General features: G+C 44.3%; 1 long non-coding RNA gene across 1 annotated transcript; it reads left to right on the top strand.

Annotated features, from left to right (window-relative positions):
* Positions 1 to 2,744: 2,744 nt before the first annotated feature.
* On the top strand, positions 2,745 to 15,559 carry LOC148686868 (uncharacterized). The gene is made up of 2 exons (XR_015948145.1): positions 2,745 to 2,850; positions 15,249 to 15,559. It is a non-coding gene; the product is annotated as an uncharacterized LOC148686868 (long non-coding RNA).
* Positions 15,560 to 18,368: the final 2,809 nt, after the last annotated feature.

The following is an 18,368-nucleotide window of genomic DNA, read 5'->3' as shown; positions in this document are numbered from 1 at the left end:
CAGCTTGTGTGTGTAATGAGCAGTATATTGGGAAGCCCCGGTCCACCAATGGTACGAGGAAAGAAACCTGATCTGTTAGGGCAGGCACATCCAACAGGTAGATTGTGATCTACTGGGAGATCACTGGGTATCTGTGGTAGATCACTGGCTCACCTAAGAAAGCTCAACATTTTTGTCCTGAACCCCCCAAAAGGGGGTAGATCACTGCCAGTCTTTGTGAGTAGATCACAGTCTCTTAGGAGTTGGCCACCCCTGTGTTAGGGGAACCACAAAATTCACCAAATCATTATTTCAGGCAGTGTTTGCAACAGCAAGAGGCATTCTAGTTTGGGATAAATTGTCAGTTTCTGAGCTGTGCTGAAAGAAACACTGTAACTGGCAGAGCAGCTATCTTGAGGGAAGATTTCGGAATTTTTGGGATGATAGTTGTAGATTTATTGTACTGTACTATAAACTGGTGATCTGGAAAAACTCCTGAAATGGGCTATGGGTTGAGCTTTTGAAACGGCACAGATTACGGGAGCATGGGAGCTACAGCAGAGTTCAACATAAGGCTCCAGGTCACCATTGCAGCCCCTTCCACAAACTTATTTATACCATGTATCTCGTTCACTGCTCATACAAATGTCTACACTGTGACAAAATATATTTTGAAACTCAGTAGTGACAATCTTCCAACATATTTGCATGTTGCGGAGCAGCAGAAATCACAGGGTAAAGAGGATTTGCCACCAAATGCAGCTCTTATACGTGAAATGAAAATAACCCCCCACCAAGACAGTCCTCCTGTAGCCTTATTGGCTTAATAAGGGTTCCTTAAGTTGTGCCCAGGCAGGGACAAAGACAGTCAATAACAACACCGAGGGTTGAATTCAGAGAAAGAGTTTAATCTCTATATAGAGAGACTCTTGGTGATCCATACTTCACAACAAGAGTAAAGAAAGACAAATTTGCAAAGATTCTTAATACACTTCTCGGGCTCCTTCCCCCTCCTCAGGAATCCATTCTGTAAGTGTGTGCACGCAAGGGGGTCATAGGTTACAAATACATATAAGGAAGATCCGTATCCTGTGTGCACGCAAGGGGGTCATAGGTTACAAATACATATAAGGAAGATCCGTATCCTGTCCTTCTCATAAACACACGCTGACTCAGCAATGCTACCCCGGTGCCAGCCTCAAGCAGCCTTGAGTGTGCCTGATATTTGCGTCATCTCCTGGTATAGACCTTGAGCATCTCCTGATGCTCCTTGTGCTTTCTGGCAAGGCCATCCTGTCTAGCTGTCAAATGTTTTCATTACACTTTAACACAGAGGCACAGAGGCAAAGATAAAAGCATTTTGAGGAGAAAAGCATCCCAGGAATATGGGGGCTAAGCCACACAGTCAGAATTATACAATGCAAACTATATGATCAGATTTAGCCCAATAATACAATTAGCAAATCTCTCCCTCCACTCCAAATGGGCTTGAGGCAGATAGCATTTGTATTGCTACCTTGGCCTCAGCCACACATGTACACCTATCTTCCTGCACAATACATCCTCATTCAAGAGGGCAGCTTGGCGTTCTCCCAAAAGTCACTTCATATTGGATGTGGCAATAAACATTCAACTGTACACAGCATTTGCTATGTAGCCCTTGCCTAATTTCACACTAGAACATCTCATCAAAATTGGAGCTCTCAAAATTAAAAATAGTAGGGCCTATCCCCTCCTGTCTCTCTTTGAGAATATTGTCAAAAGAAGATTATCCTTGGAGTTTTCAAAGAGAGGCTGCAGGGCATATTTCATTCATCAGCAGGTGATTGAACTACATGGACTTCCAACTCTATGATTACAGGTGTAGGAACCCCAAATGTGGTTCAGACGAGTCCTATGTGCTCTAATCTAGGCCAATTTATCTGTCAATTGAGAAAGGGCATAGGAGAAGTGTGATGTGTCCAATTGATTTTACAAATGCGATGAAGCAAGAGCTGTACATAATGTCCCCCGTGTGGGTCTACCTGCCACACAGCGTTTCATATGCCCTATGCAAGAAGGATTTGTGTGCTAATTAAGCAGGGCTATCACTCAAGTAAAGAGATGTTAATGAGTTTTAATAAATGATTCACTTAAATGTCTTTTTTCCAGTCAAAGGAAGATTTGTTTGTTTCTAGATAAGGTGCACATGTACCACAGCAACCAAACAGAAATTATTAGGTCCACAGCTACATAAATATTAAAATGGAAAAAGTAAATTGCTAGGCATGTTGAGGGACTTTAAAGAAGATTAGGGGCCATTTTTGCCTGTGCGAACCGGAGCTTTTCACATGGTATCTGTGCCATGTGCAACGGTTGCGAAGGCAGAAGATAGCATGGTTGTACACTCCCACCGATATAGGTTTTCCCAATTCCATTACAGAAGGTGGCTGCCCCAAAAGCACATCAGCCACTCATGTGAAAAGGCCCTTTGATTTAATGAGCTGTCTCCCTAATATAATAAGCCCCTGTTACAGATACTGGAACAAGTTCATAAACTCCAGATAGCAACTGGCAGCTGGGAACAGCGACACAAGACTGGCTGTTTGCCACTTTTTACCATGCCAGGACTGACTGCCAAGGCCTGGTACAGACTGGTGAGTTTAGCCCACAGAAACCGTCCCGACTTGTTTCCACCCCCCACCCCCCCACCCCCCGATTTTGCTGGGAAAGGACAAGCTATTGTTTGCCTCAAAGCAATTCCCTGATGCAACTAATAAGCTTTCAAAGGGGATCAGTCACACTTGGCACTTCATTGCTACTTGCTGGGCCACGACAGTTGCGTTTTCCGCTCAAGATGGTTTCCAGTATCCTTTTCCCCAGGGCCTCAAGGTAAGGCATACCAGATATGCTTCTGTGCTGTCTCTCCCACCCTAACCCCACTCTCATTCTGCGCACACTGAGTAAATGATCACAGCAGCTCCTTAATGACCAGGCTTGCCTTACATGAAACTGGCTGGGTTTCTCAGAGGCCCTTCCGCCGCTTCATGTTTGGCTACACTGTGCTGCCTCGGTCTCTATTCCTGCCAGTTTACTTCTTTCTTTAATTGTTTCTGACTAAGAGGAATGTGGGACAACATCCGAGGCCAGCCAGGACAGGATGCCAAGAAAGGGAGGGGGGTATTAAAAGGTTAGGCTACGCACTGCTTCTCTTGGGAGAAAATTCAAGCCTGAGGGATAAGGGGGTTTCCATTTGGCCTCACAGCCAGATTGCTCCAGGAAAGAGTTTGAGTTCACTGGACTGACCAGGCCTGATATGGATTTGTGCAACCAGTGCAGAGTTTTGCCACATTCCAGGACCTCAGAACTGGGTGGCCTGGTCTGCATATTATGCAAAACATTTGTTGTTCATGCAAAACTTTTATTCAGATTCTGTTTGGGAAATGCACTTTATGAGTTTTTAACATTAAAAAATGAAATGCATCTGCGTGCCGTTCAATCGAGTGTGAGGCTTCTGCCTTCAGTTAAATGCTGGACTTGGGCCTGGGGAAATTTAACTTTGCTGTGACCTCAGGTGAATTGGGGCTGGCAGTATTTGGGACTGGAAATTCAAAGCAACCATATAGAGCAAGGCGACAGAAGGGGCACGATGGGGGTGATCAAAGAGAAAAACTGGCTGTCATAAACCAGTAACAAATATTTTGGGAAGAAGTGATCCTGCAGAGACTGTGTGGAGAATACTGTATCCACCCAGGGGGTTTCCATTTCACCCAGTTCTTTTCTCGGCTGCATTGTCCCTTACACAGCACAAATTGATTGTAGCAGCTAATATGATATTAGTCAAATATGGTGCCAGGTTTTGTATTTAATGCTAGTAACCGCGATTCAGTTTGAATCATGCTTAGAAAGGTATTTCCATGACTAGTTGCATTAGACTGTACATGGGACTGTGCATTCTAGATGGTAGTAATGTAAATGGGATAGTGGGTAGATGGCACTTGGACTCAGATGTACCGTGTGATGGTGATGCCCATTTGAGCACACATCAGATTTACAGCATCTGATACACAGCAGATGATAATCCCGCAGAGGCCTGTTTACATGAGCCGATAGCCTGATGCTGGATTAGGGCATTTGTTTTAGCTGGAATCAGATAAGCATTATTTGTGCGTGCCTTAAAAATATGTGTTTCCATTTTTCGTGGCAATAAAGAACAAAAGAAGGCCAGCTGCGACCTGCTAGCTTCTGTTTCTTCCCCATGTTGCCATAACCGAAATCAGCATCCCGAAAACCACAAATACGGTCTGCAAAGAGCAGAAGACGGGACATTGTGCAGAGGAGCTATTAACAAGATAGGTGGTCCAAAGAGTATAAACAAGTACAAATCATGCTAGGTCACGCATAGCGAAGAGCATCTGGAACTTGAAAATGTTAGCTCTTTCTCTTTCCTAACATTTTTAGACAAGTTTCTCCAAAGAGTCTCACGCACCTGCCAGTCATTTGGCCGGACTTTGATTACTGCTAACAGTGAGTAGGAACAGAATAGCCTGTGTTTCATCTCTCACCAGAAAACCACTAGGCTCCAGGGGGAGAGAGGAACATGTGGGGAAGGATCCAGCAAGAGCATATTATAGGTACACAGCTAAAAGGCTTTCATAGATTTCTGTTTTGGCAACAGCCCTTCCTCTCCTACCCTTGAATTTGCAAAGAGAGGAGTCAAAATGAATTTGGAGGTTGGGGAGAATGGCTGTGGAATAAATGATGGGCCACATCCAACTAAGTCACTGCAGGAGCAGAACAGCTTCCACTTATGCAATGGAACTCCTCTCCCCCCATGCCCCCCCCCAAATCTGCTCTGCATTTCTTCCCCGCATCTCTCTGGCGAAGTTTTGTATAAAGGAGGGATGTGCAGGGAGAGGAGATGGAGAGGAAGTTCTGTTGCACCATGACTTTGTTGGATTCAACCCTTTATTTACTATATATTACCTTCCATATAAGGGACGCGGGTGGCGCTGTGGGTTAAACCACAGAGCCTAGGGCTTGCCGATCAGAAGGTCGGTGGTTCGAATCCCTGTGACGGGGTGAGCTCCCATTGCTTGGTCCCAGCTCCTGCCCACCTAGCAGTTCGAAAGCAAGTCAAAGTGCAAGTAGATAAATAGGTACAGTGGGAAGGTAAACGGCATTTCCGTGTGCTGCTCTGGTTCGCCAGAAGCGGCTTTGTCATGCTGGCCACAGGACCTGGAAGCTGTACGCCGGCTCCCTCGGCCAATAATGCGAGATGAGCGTTGCAACCCCAGAGTTGGTCATGACTGGACCTGATGGTCAGGGGTCCCTTTACCTTTACCTTTACCTTTACCTTCCATATAACAACCTGAGGCACAGCACCACAAAAATAAAATAAGAAGTTAACAGAGTTTAGAACATTTAAGCAGTAGCAACACAAGGAATAGTGACAATGCAAATCCCAAGGTGTCCATAGCAGTTCCACCCATGTATGGCAGATATACCGGTACTTAATATGGGTCTTCCATCTGATATTTGATATAAACTGGTATCTATATGCCACGGACAACAATTACTGCAACTAATGGACACTACATCTATTCTCCTCCTACCCTTGATTTTTTTTAAAACTGTTCATCCAGTGTGAAAGAGTAATGGCTGAAATGTAAAATACATCGTTTAATGTTCCAATGGACTTATGTGCGGTCACTGAAACAGAGAGAGGGGGGGGAGGGAGAGAGAGAGAGAGAGAGACTAAGGTTTACTCAACTATTTGAGAGATCTGGAATTGTGGGGTTTTGTGTTGTTGTTGTTTTTAAAAAAATCAGTTTGTGGGGTTTTTTTAATTACGATTTTTTCTGTTACACATTATCAAAGAACAGTAAAACAAACAAAGCTATCCCTCCCTCGCCCTCCCCAGGAAATGAAATTGCTAGATTACTGTGAAGCCAGCAACCATTAGAAAAACACAAATGCAGTCACTTATCCAAACGAATAAACAAATTATAGTTTAGAATTACACTAGCCAGAAAATTTTGTAGCATGAGGAAAGTTCCACTTTATACATAACAAAGGTGTAGCAATCCATTGTAAATGTGTCCTTTTGTATCAAACCCTTTGCAAGATTTAACCGATTAGTAATTTTTCTACCAAAGTTAACTGCCATGCTTTCTCTCACCATGTGGCAACAGATGCTGCTTCCAGAAATTTCCAATACCTTGCTCCCAACAGTAACTGACCAATAAGATGTCTGAAATGCAGGTTTGTATTATTTCCCAAGAAGAGGTTGAGTAAAGCCAGCTCTGAGGTTTTAATTGTGTTTTGTCTTGTTGGGGCACACATTTCCCCAAATACTGACTCCTAGAACGTGGCCACTTTTTGCAGTTCCCTCACAGGTGTCGGTGTGACCCTAAGGATGCACAGCCCCTCCAACAAGGTTGGAACTGATACCGGCTACTCTGGCTGGTGTTAAGTGCCACTTTTGCATAATTTTTAAAGCAATTTCCTTTGTACAGTATATTATTATACTGTATCAACTCATTATAACTATGTAACTTCTCTAAACATTATTTACAAATTCAACCTGGCTATGGGTTTTTTGTACCCACAAGCAGACTTTGAAGAAACTGCCAAAGAAAAATTACCATGGGAACCAGGAACTACTATGATTTTTTTGTAAGCACACAAATGATAGCAAAAAATATTGTAGGTGCACAAAAGGATTATTTTCCCCAAGTTCTCCAATCTCCAAATATCTAAAAGATGCTCTGCTGTGCCTCAAGACTAGCTGATAGTGTGCGCTCTGAAACTTAGAAAATTGAACATTGAGTTTCACATAGTCCTGCAGAGTTCAAATGAGCTACCGTATGGTAGGGGTGGCCCAAGGACCACATTCCTTCTGGACAACCTTCTGAGGGACACATGACAGTGGTGGGTAGGGCCAGAAGCAAAAGTGGGTGGAACAATTCATGTAAATGTCACCTTTGTATAGTAGGCTACTTTCTAGACACACACACACTGCCCTAGAAAAACGGCTCCCTCCGAAAGAGATAGCAGATCTCCAATGCGCACTACAGAGTAAGTTGAAAATAAGCACCAGAAAAGTGGAAACATGCGTGTACTTTCTTTTGCCTACTTCAGGGGTCAGCAAACCTTTTCAGCAGGGGGCCAGTCCACTGTTCCTCAGACCTTGTGGGGGGCCGGACTATATTTTGAAGGGGAAAAAATGACCGAATTCCTATGCCCCACAATTTACCCAGAGATGCATTTTAAATAAAAGGACACATTCTACTCATGTAAAAACATGCTGATTCCCGGACCGTCCGCGGGCTGGATTTAGAAGGCGATTGGGCCGCATCTGGCCCCCGGGCCTTAGTTTGGGGACCCTGGCCTGCCCCATAAGCTCCTGCATTTGTTTTGTGTAGGATCGAGACTCTCACTCAGATTATAGAGCAGCAGCAGTGACATAATCAGCATGCTATCTGCAGATGTTGCTGGCTTTTCTGAAGAATATTTTCCTTTGACCACATCTGTAAAAATCTTTCTCAAAAAGCATGAAGTCACCCTCCTCGTTCAGTCACTGGTGCACATCATATATCCCAAACCAATCTTCTATGATAACATGCTCTAAATTTAAACCTGAAGCTCGGGAATTAAATGGAGGGGCTTTTATTATTGGTCTCCATACTTTGTAATCTGCTGGGTTCCACTGAGAAAATGTACAAAGAAATATGAGCAGATAGCAGAGGCAGATGCACTAGAGGAAAGGGGCTGTTTAAAACTAAGCAGCTTTGTGTTGAGCAGGGCCCTTTTGCTTTCAACTTTAATAAAGAACTTGGGCTTGTAATGATTTCCATCTGGGGACACTTATCTGCTTTAGAAAAGGCAATCAAGGATCTCCATCTCTAACTTAGAGAGCTGTAGGATCAGCAGAGTCCCTCTCATCAACGAAATGCTAGACCAGCTATATAAGTTTATTGATGTCCTATAGATTATGAAGTTTATCCATGTTCTGTCCACCAAAGGGTATCACCCAGAAGAAGAAAAAGGAACCTGGCTGCTGGATCAAGTCAAAGACCCACCTAGTCTAGCATCCTGTTCTCACATGGCCAACCAGATGCCCATGGGATGCCCACAAGCAGTACCTTACTGCCACAGTGCTCTGCTCTCCCCAGTCACAATTTCCAGCAACTGGTTTTCAGAGGCATACTGCCTCCGAGGGAGAACGCAGTCCTCATAGCTGGTAGCCATCAACAGCCTAGTCCAGGCATAGGCAAACTTGGCCCTCCAGATGTTTTTGGGACTACAACTCCCATCATCCCTAGCTAGCAGGACCAGTGGTCAGGGATGATGGGAGTTGTAGTCCCAAAACATCTGGATGGCTGAGTCCTCTGGCCTAGTCCTCTAATGATTTGTCAATTCGTAGCCAGTACTATGAGAGGATGTTTGTACTCACAGCAAGCACCACCTGTCAGGTGTCAGGAGTTAACATGGGCGCTATAACAGCCCTATTCAGGCATTCAGTCTGGTCAGGTGAGTGCTAAAGGTGTGCAGGGGGGCAACTCAGACCATGATGGCCCTGCCCTTGATGCCTTCTGCGTGCTGGGCATACCCTCACCTCCCCCTGATCTTTGTGTGTGTAGCACTAAGATCTGAAAGTGGCTTCTGGACATGTCCAGCTGTTTCTAGATCCAACGGAGCCTTCTAACCACAACCAGCTGGACGTGGCTAGCAGCCCTCTTCAGACCTTTGTGCTAAATTCTCAAATTTTTGGTGGAGGAGATGGAGCCAGCCCTCCCTATGCACACTTAGCCAATCAGCCCATCTCATGACCAGGCTAAGTGCCTGAAGAGGTTATGTATTCTTTGCATATATTTTCTAAATTATTTTGGGTAGGTTACTCTAAAAGTCATCAGAAGATGCACCACCCGTTGGTCTTAATTGCAGCTGGCATCCTTTACCCCAAAGGAAGAGTTTTCCACATGTAATGCCACATGCTATCAACTGGGCTCCAAGCAGATTCAGAATAATTTCAGCTATGTAGACTTCCACGTGACATATTTCTTCCTCTGCCAACAATGCCTTAACAAAACTGACAAGGGATGGAAAGAATTAAGAAAGCAAGAAAAGACATTCATCTGTGCTGGTTGCCTGCTTGCCCATCTCTACCACTTTCATTCTTTTAAGAGTGTTTCATTTTCTGGTCTCCTTATAATTCTCACTTAGTGTGTTTATTTTCATAAGATGTATTAAAGCCTGGGTTGACATTTTTCTAAAAGGACCATTTGCAAATATTTTACATTATTTTAAAATGTTGCTTCCCTTATGCAGGAACCTAGGGTCATCTTCTCTTTAACAAATACAATGTAGTATACAGCATATCCTTTTCTTATCCCTTTCTGTAACTGGAAAGGAAGTCGAACGATATCTAGAGAACCCTGCTGGATCACCCCAGACATCCTTCTCGTTCAGCATTCTGCTCTCACAGTTACCTATAAGAAGCCCATAAGCAGGACATAAGCACAAAAGCCTTCTCCTTGGGATTAGATCTTTCATTTATAGTTAGCTGTAAATATGAAAGGGAATTTTTATAAGGTCGTCTAGCAATGATACCAGCTAGCAAGCAAAGGTCACAACCACTAGCACACTTACTGTATCCATGCAATGTTCTTAGGACCACAACATTTGCATTCATAATGGTGAGAAATGTGTTTTCTTCTTAATTTTATTTATTTATTGAATTTATATACCACAAAGTACATAATCAAAAGAAAAGCAACAACAACCTCCCCTTTTTGTTGAAATGTTTCTTGGTGTGCAGTTTCCTGTGTTATGCAGCCATGTTTTCTGAAAACCCACCTTTTCTGTAAAAACTTTGGCACAATGCCCTAGTTCTCATGCCCTGATGCAACTCAGCCTGACAGGGTCAGTGTCAATATCTGGCAGCGTGAGGCAAATGCCAAGGACCAACACCAGCTTTTTATTTGAGGACAGTGATGTTCTTATGACCTGACACTGTGAAGATCTGCAGTGGGCTAGGTAGCTGTGCAGCCTCCACCACCATTATCCCCAATGATAATTGTCTCCCCTTCCCAAGTACACTAAAACAATTTTGTATTGCTCCCTGTAGAGCAGCATGCATTGCTCCACTGGTTTCAGAACACTGCAGTTCACGGCTTCTTCATAGTAAGAAGCAGTGAACTGCAATGTTCTGAAACCAGTTACTAATTCATAGTAAGTCAGCAGGGAGGTCATCACAGTGCAGGTGCAGCAGCAGGAATCTCAGATTTGATTGGCTCTGCTGCTGCACCCACACTGGCTGAACTCTCTTGTGGTAAGCAGCAGTGGTGCAGGGTGTTCAGAAGCAGGAGAGCAACACGGTCTCTGCCCTCACCCCCAAGCCAGCCATTCCTCCTGTCACGGTCCGGTCGGCGGGCGTCAGGACCAGAGGCAAGATGGAGGTGCAGAAGCAGGAACAGGTGCAGGGCTGAGGGTCCAGTAGCAGGCAGTTGCAGGGTCAAGGAGCAAGGCAGAGGCGAAGGTCCAAGGAGCAAGAAGCAAGGCAAAAGCTCAAGGAACAAGAAGCAAGGCGAAGGTCCAAGGGTCGAGGAGCAAGGCGAAGGCAAAGCAAGGGTCCAAGGGTCGAGGATCCAGGCGTCGGCAAGGCAAGGGTCCAAGGAGCAAGAATCAATGTGTCGGCATGGCAAGGGTCCAAGGAGCAAGGATCAAGACGTCAGCAAGGCAAGGGTCCACGGAGCAAGAATCAAGACGTCAGCAAGGCAAGGGTCCACGGAGCAAGGATCAAGACGTCAGCAAGGCAAGGGTCCACGGAGCAAGGATCAAGAGGCCAGATGCAACCAGGCAGGGAAAGCGTTGCTGTGGCAAAGAGCTGAAGGGAAATGCTGAGCTTTTATCCCTCCCAGCTCCTGCCACCAGGTGCAGTGAGATAACAAGTGGCCTCACCTGAGAGACTGCTCCTTGCCTCTCCAGCACAAGCTGAGGTCTCCACCTGTGTGGCCACGCCTTGCTTCTCCAGCACAAGCTGAGGCATGCCCCAGTCCTGCAAAGCACTACAGTCCCCAGATCCTGACTCCTGCCCATACTCCTGACACCTCCCTTCCTCTCCCGTTTCCCAGATGCCAAATTTTAGCTTGCAAAGTTTTCAGAGCAGGGTCCTGACCTCTTTGTACTTGGCGCTGATGGCCCTGTAAATAAGCAAAATGGAAACCTGCATCTGCTGTTGGATTCAGGAAATATTTAAAAAGCCTGTGGGCTGTATTCACCTAACCAGCCCCTGTGCAATAACCTCCACTTGTGCAACAAGGCTTTTCCCCATCTCTCCTCCCAACACACCCCAAAACTGGCTGGGGAGGGGAGGGGTCAGGAGAACCTCCAGAACAGCATGCAATGAGAGGAGAGTGGGGGGGGGGCAAACTGAAATGTTTGTACAAATGGGATGATTGGAAGAGCACATCATTTAATTCCACCCTATATACGCTGCAAATTTTTCACAAAGGTTAGTTGGATCTGTGCTGTCAGTTCCACCGAGCATGCAGTGAAAAATATGTTGAGCTGTGCTATTTTTTTGAAAAAGAGATGCCAAAACTCATCATAGATACCTCCCTCATTTTCTTAGAATGGCAATGGCACCTGTCTGAGAGGTGCCAGAACTCAGTTCTGGTGAGTTCTGGCTGAAAAAAGCCATGATGTTGAGGCAGTATGAGCTAATCAATGTGGACACACACCAGTGTGATAAAACAAACAGGGACATTATGCAGTATCAAACAGTGACACTTATCAGAAAATTGCATCCTGGCTGGTGCAATCTTAAAACTGCAATCTTACATGCACTTACTTTGGCCATACTAAACTCAGCAGTACTTCCAAGCAAACCTGCATAGGATTAAGAGGCATAGTAAAGTTTCAGTGAAGTGAATAGGACTCTCCCCTGCCTCCGAAGGCATTATATACCCAAGGCATTTGCAGCAGTAAGTCTTTATGAGACTACTACAAGATTTCAAGTCATTAAAATGAAATGTTTCCAAGAGTATCAGGGCAACTGAAAGGCACATTTTGTTTTGAAACACTAATGTTGCAAAACATTACGCCCATCCCAAGTTGTTCCTAGTTATAAATGAGGGTATTACTTAGAAAGGTGGGGCTGGGGACCTGGGGAAACCTGGTTGTGATAAAGAAACCTTTTCTTACACTGATAAATCACCATTTTTGCATTAGCTAATACTTGGAATGTAATTTTAGAGTTCAGCCATCAGTGTGGCTTTAATGTTACTGCAATACATTTAAGAATCAATTACCTGTCACGAGGTCAGAAAAACTTGTACCCCTGCAGCTGGGATGTTTTGGACAGTGAATACAGCTTGTGAGCCAGCTGTGTACATAACATTGTTTAGATGTCCACCTAAGTTTTTTTGGGTGCAGGTAAAAATGTAAATAATAATAATAATAATAATAATAATAATAATAATAATAATTTATTTATACCCCGCCCATCTGGCTGGGTTTCCCCAGCCATTCTGGGCGGCTTCCAACAGAAATATTAAAATACACGAATTTCTTAAAGATTAAAAGCTTCCCTAAACAAGGTTGCCTTCAGATGTCCTCTAAAAGTCTGGTAGTTATTTTTCTTTTTGACATCTGGTGGGAGGGCGTTCCACAGGGCGGGCGCCACTACCGAGAATGCCCTCTGCCTGGTTCCCTGTAACTTGGCTTCTTGCAGCAAGGGAACCGCCAGAAGGCCCTCGGCACTGGACCTCAGTGTCCGGGCAGAGCGATGGAGGTGGAGACGCTCCTTCAGGTATACTGGACCAAGGCTGTAAAATGCAAATGTGATAAAACAAACAGGGACATTATGCAGTATCAAAAAGTGACACTTATCAGAAAATCATGCTGGGCAGCTCCCAACTGAGCGTACTTTGAAATCATAGCAATCCCTGTACTTCAAAAATAAATGGATTATTTCTAATGGTAGCTTTGAAGCAGCAGAAAACACTGACTCTCATAAAAGGGGGATACTCCCTTGCCTACTGCAGCCCTTTGTGCCTCGTCTCGTTCTGGAGGAGCCAACCCATAGAAGCAACTTTGAAGAGGGTGGCATGGTGGGTAAGGGGGAAATCAATGACAGTAGAAAGCTACTGCAAAGCCAGTGTGTGTATTTCAAGAGTAATGCAACCTGCCACCTTTAATTCACAAATACTTTGAACCAAAAGCAAATATATTGGGCTAGTCTTGTAACAGAAGCGTAGTGTAGCCATCTTAGTTGGACTATAGATTGAGGGTGGGGTTTTTTTCTCTTCAAAACGTGGATATCTCTCACATCAATATATTATGACGGAGAAAGTGTTGGATTCCATATGGAACATACATTAAAACATATGCGGCCAGCTCAGAGCTGATAGCTGGGTGCTGTGAGAAACAGCCTTCTGCTCATGTGCTCCTCCTTTCTCTTCTTCTTTCCCTCGTATACTCTGTTTGTCACTTCCTCTGTTGCTGTTATGTCTGAAGCTATGCCAGTCCTACAAACCAGGATGGCTAACTAGCTTTGCATGGTTTGCAATCGTACTTTGGAGGAAAATTACAAGCCTAGGTTGCTGCTATGGAGGGAATGGAAAAACTGTGCTTTGTGCTAAATCAGAAGTAGCTAGAAGTATGCCAAAGGAGGGGGCTGAGAGAATGTGTGATCACAACATTTGCTCCCATAATGCAGCCTTTGCCTGCCAGGTGCCTTCCAGATGTTTTGTACTCCAACTTCCATCAGCCAGCATGGGAGTTGTGGTTCAAAATATCTGTAGAGTGCTAGGTTGGGGAAGGCTGCCATAATGCTGAAGCCTGGCTTCGCAATGCAGCTGAACTGAGCCACAGCCACTTTGAGGTGGCCAATACCAGCTGTAAATCTGGATTAAATGAGAAGACTAGCTGGCATTTTGATTGCAATAACATCATGCGGACACTGCGGGGGGGGGGGGGGACGGACCTGTGTGCATGAGAATAAACACCCATCTGGAAGCATCCTCAATATTGTAAGGTTCAACACTGACTTAAGCTCCTTACCCAAAGTAGTAAAATATTAACAAGCAAGTCTTATTCTATTGTTGCAATCCACTGCCCATCTCTGAGCAGTGAGAGAATCCAAGGGTTCCCGTGTCCTTGGAATGAGCTCAATGGAGACTGTGATGTCCTTAGGATATATGGCTTTATTTACACTTATATACAAACTGTGCATAGGATGGAGGGGCTCACGGCATTAGCACCTCACCAGATCTTGCTTCCTCACTCTGTTGCCAGCAAGCCCCAAATTCCAGCATAAAAGCAGCACAGAGCGAGCCATATCTCTCCATCCTCAGCTTCACAGTGTCCTCCTCCTCTTCTCCACTTCATTTACACAGCAATACTTTCCAGCCCCGCTTGTTGCTTCTTTGTCACCTAGATGCTACAAACTGAAACCCAACCTACCCCCTTTTGAGTGAAGCAGAGCACTAAAAGTGACCATCTGGTCTTCATCTACAAAGGAACCTGCTTGGCTGGTGTCTTAACCTCCCACAAACTCATAATACGATCAAAGAACTTCAAGACATTTTCCACATATGTATGTATCAGGGAAAAAATATAATTAGTTTTGTGGAAAGTTCTTTACTTTCTGATGACATGGAACATCAGGAAGGGTGTGTCCACCATCCCAAAATACACCATACAGACAATTTTGGTGGAGGCTATTGAAGTGTGGTTTTAATTTAGCTGGCTGTTTATACCACTGCTGAGCCCAGCTCACCTGGAGTCAATTGTCACCATTTCAAAACACAACAAAATAGAAGAAATGTATACTAAAACACCCTTCCCCTGTAAAGGCTGTAACCATGGTACGGAATGGCCCAAGTTAAAACTCCAGCTGTGTAAACTGTTTTAATCCTGGACGAAACATAATTATAGCAAGAGTCGAAATCTGATCCTTTGCCCTTCACTATATATATTCCTCCTTTTTAAAGGTTTAGATTCCCTGATTCCGATTTCTTGAACTGGACAGGTCTGCCATATACCTGTAAATAGATTAAAGGCTTTCTAAAAAGATGGGGTGGGTTGAATTTTGCTCTCGTGCAAAGACACACAGAGGCGCACACAGTACATTTTATGTTTTCTATCCTCACTGTGCTTTCCCCGGTCAGTTCTGTAAGCCAGCAAATTACCTGTTCCATCGTGGAAGGTTCTCTCGCCAGGGCTTTTCTAATGCTGAATCTATAAACCCTGAAACATCCCTTTCCAAATCTCTTTCCCAGGAGTAATCATTTGTATATCAGCCCAAGCCCAAGATGACATAATGTGACTGGACGGCTTTCAAGGACTTCCACTTTTAAATTACTGCATGGATCTGCCTGGTCTGCGTGCCTGAAGCACAGTTGCAGAAAGACAGCAATCCATTTCCCCACCTGGAATATGAACAGGCCTTATAACCTTGTAGTATAAGTGCTTTGAATTTCAGAGCTATATTGTATATTGGAAGCCTTTCAAAACCGAGAACGTTCATGTATTGTACTAATTGAGCTGCCAGGGGAGTGGGGATCGACAGAGTAAACATTTCTTAATTGTTTACATTTTTCCATTAATCATCAAAAGCTTCCTACATAACAAAGCCCGGAGCTCAACGTCCATCCCTTTCTGATTTCTTTTCTTAAAAATTGTTTAAACTTTTTCTGTTGTTGGATGCCTGCCACATCGGGGCACTAACAAGACCCTATTCAAATAAACTGCTGGTGCCATCCTTGGTCGACAGATGATAATGAAAGATACCAGTAAGTGGGAGAGTGCATGCTAAAATAATGCAAAATTATCCCTCTTGCTGCTGTTTTATTTTAAAAGAATATCAGGGCTAAAAATAAAAAAGGGACACAATTGTTATGGAAACTGACAAAGCCTTCCTGCATATCTTTTCAGTAGACATAACAGAGATTGTCTTTGCTCATAACCATTTAGAGAACTACATAAAAAGGCTTTCCTGTTCAGGTAGGGATGGGAAGCTAGCTTACCTCTCCCCTGCCCTGTTGTGGGATAATTTTGCTAGGTAGGCATTATTAGGATGTCAGGTGAGCTTTTCAGAGGCCAAGAAGCTGATGGGTGCTGAAAGGGAGCTTGAAGTTTGTTTGCAGTATGGATTCAAACCATACCAGCAAATGGACCGTCTTCCTGTAGCTATCTACAGAAGGATTGCCACTCTTCGGCCTTCTTTGGGTGTTCAAACAAATATGTGTGGGGCTGGCGTAACAAGTGTAGGGTGTGTGCTATGTTCCCACACCAGGTTTTCCTGGATCTGCCATTGAAGCAGGATTTGACTAACTTACATAAGCTTCGGCTCTGGGGGCTCGGCACCTCTGGAAGTCAGCCCAGTATGCTTTTGTCATGTTTTCATAGGCACACAATAATTCAGACATCCCAAAGAGCTCAAAGTCAACGGGCTGGATTTAAAGTGGGAATCTAACCTCTTCTGAAAATGTAAGTCCCCGGTTACAAAAGCGGAGATCTTTTGAAAATAACTGCAAGGTCACTTGGCACTGAGATCAGATCACACACTGTGCCTCTATCCTGATAGGAACTGAGATGAAAGACATTCTGATAAGGATGGAATGAAAATGCTTAACAGCCTTTGTGATTTTGAACTAGACTAGTTCATCCCATTCCATTTTTATTACATCATAACAATTCTTTGGGGTGGGCTATGCAGTGTACCAAAGTAACATGGCTTTGACTGTTCTGTTAAATTAGAAATAATTGCCTCCTCAATGCAGCTGCCCAACAAACATTAAAAATCACACTCTCTCTCTTTTGCAACAACATATTGTTAAATTTACCAATGGCTGAAGCAATGATTCTTCAACATCAACTTTGTTGGACTGGTCGTGTTGTGCAGATGCCTGATGATCGTCTTCCAAAGCAACTACTCTATTCTGAACTTAAAAATGGAAAGCGTAATGCTGGTGGTAAACAAAATAGGTTTAAAGACTGTCTCAAGGCAAATCTTTAAAAATGTAGTATAAACACTGACAACTGGGAAACACTGGCCTGTGAGCGCTCCAGTTGGAGAACAGCCTTTACCAAAGGTGTCATGGGCTTTGAAGAAACTCGGTCTCAGGATGCAAGGGAGAAACGTGCTAAGAGGAAGGCACACTTGGCAAATCCACACCGTGATTAACTCCCGCCTGGAAACCAATGTCCCCACTGTGGAAGGACGTGTGCATCCAGAATTGGCCTCCACAGTCACTTACAGACCCATTGTTAAAACCGTGTTTATGGAAGACAATCTTACTCGTATACGAGTGATCGCCAAAGAAGAAGAAATTTACCAAGAAGTGTGGTCACACGCATAGGCTGTAATTCTACGTGTACTACCTTGGGAGTAAGCCCTGATGAACCTAGCTGGACTTACCGTACTTCTCAGTCAACATGGCTAGGATTGCACTAGCAGCAATCCTGTCATGTTTACTCAGAAGTAAACCCTGCTGTATTCACTGCCTTACTCCCAAACAATTAGTCATAGGACTGTAACCTTGGTGTGTCTTCTGCAGCTAAAGACTTGGGTTTGGGTGGTTTTATGATTTGTAGGTCCCAAACTGCGGGAGGCAGTGGAAGACAGGAGTGCCTGGCATGCTCTGGTCCATGGGGTCACGAAGAGTCGGACACGACTAAACGACTAAACAACAGCAAACTCTTTTTTTAAAAAAGGGCCCACCATCCCCTTACTAGTCAGGGCATGATGACTATGGTAGTTCCTGCTCCAGCAGCATCACATGTCACAATTTTGAAGTTATACCCTTCACTGAAAACTGGATGCATGGCAGGAGATAGGATTGATGAACAACAAAGGCCTTTGCTTCCTTACTTTTTTTTTGGCCTGGATACAAATCAGTTCCATCTCCCCTATGCAGATCCCCTCTCTGCAGGCTCAGCCTCGGTGTTAGGGTCACAACATAGGGCAAGCATTGGGTGATGGGAGGACTGTGGCCTCGGCGATCTCAGGGGGTCATGCCTTTTGTGCAACTATACTCTAGTCAACACTCCAAACGGCTTGCTGAGCAAAGAATTATATTTTCTCAGCAGAAATACATAGCTGTTTGCTGGGGAAATGAGATATTCCCAAAACAAAAATTCTGCCATGAATGGAAGATGTTTTGATCCTGTGCAATAAATGGACTTTTGTTGCTGGGCCAAGTGTTGGGAGCGTCCTGCGTTTCACTTTCAGTCTCACATGAAATAGGTTTCCTGAAATCAGATGTTTGAGGTTTTCAAATTACTCCCTCCAACAGTGAAAGCCTATGCATACGTACTCCGAAGTAAGTCCCACTGTATTCAATAGAGCTTACTCTATTGGGTTTGTGATTGCAGCCGAAAGTGAACATTTCAATGAA

This window comes from Zootoca vivipara, chromosome 2 (assembly GCF_965207765.1).
Source record: "Zootoca vivipara chromosome 2, rZooViv2.hap1.1, whole genome shotgun sequence".
Taxonomy (NCBI): Eukaryota; Metazoa; Chordata; class Lepidosauria; order Squamata; family Lacertidae; genus Zootoca; species Zootoca vivipara.
Note: the sequence above shows the minus strand (reverse complement) of the source record. Positions and strands in the feature narration are given on the sequence as shown.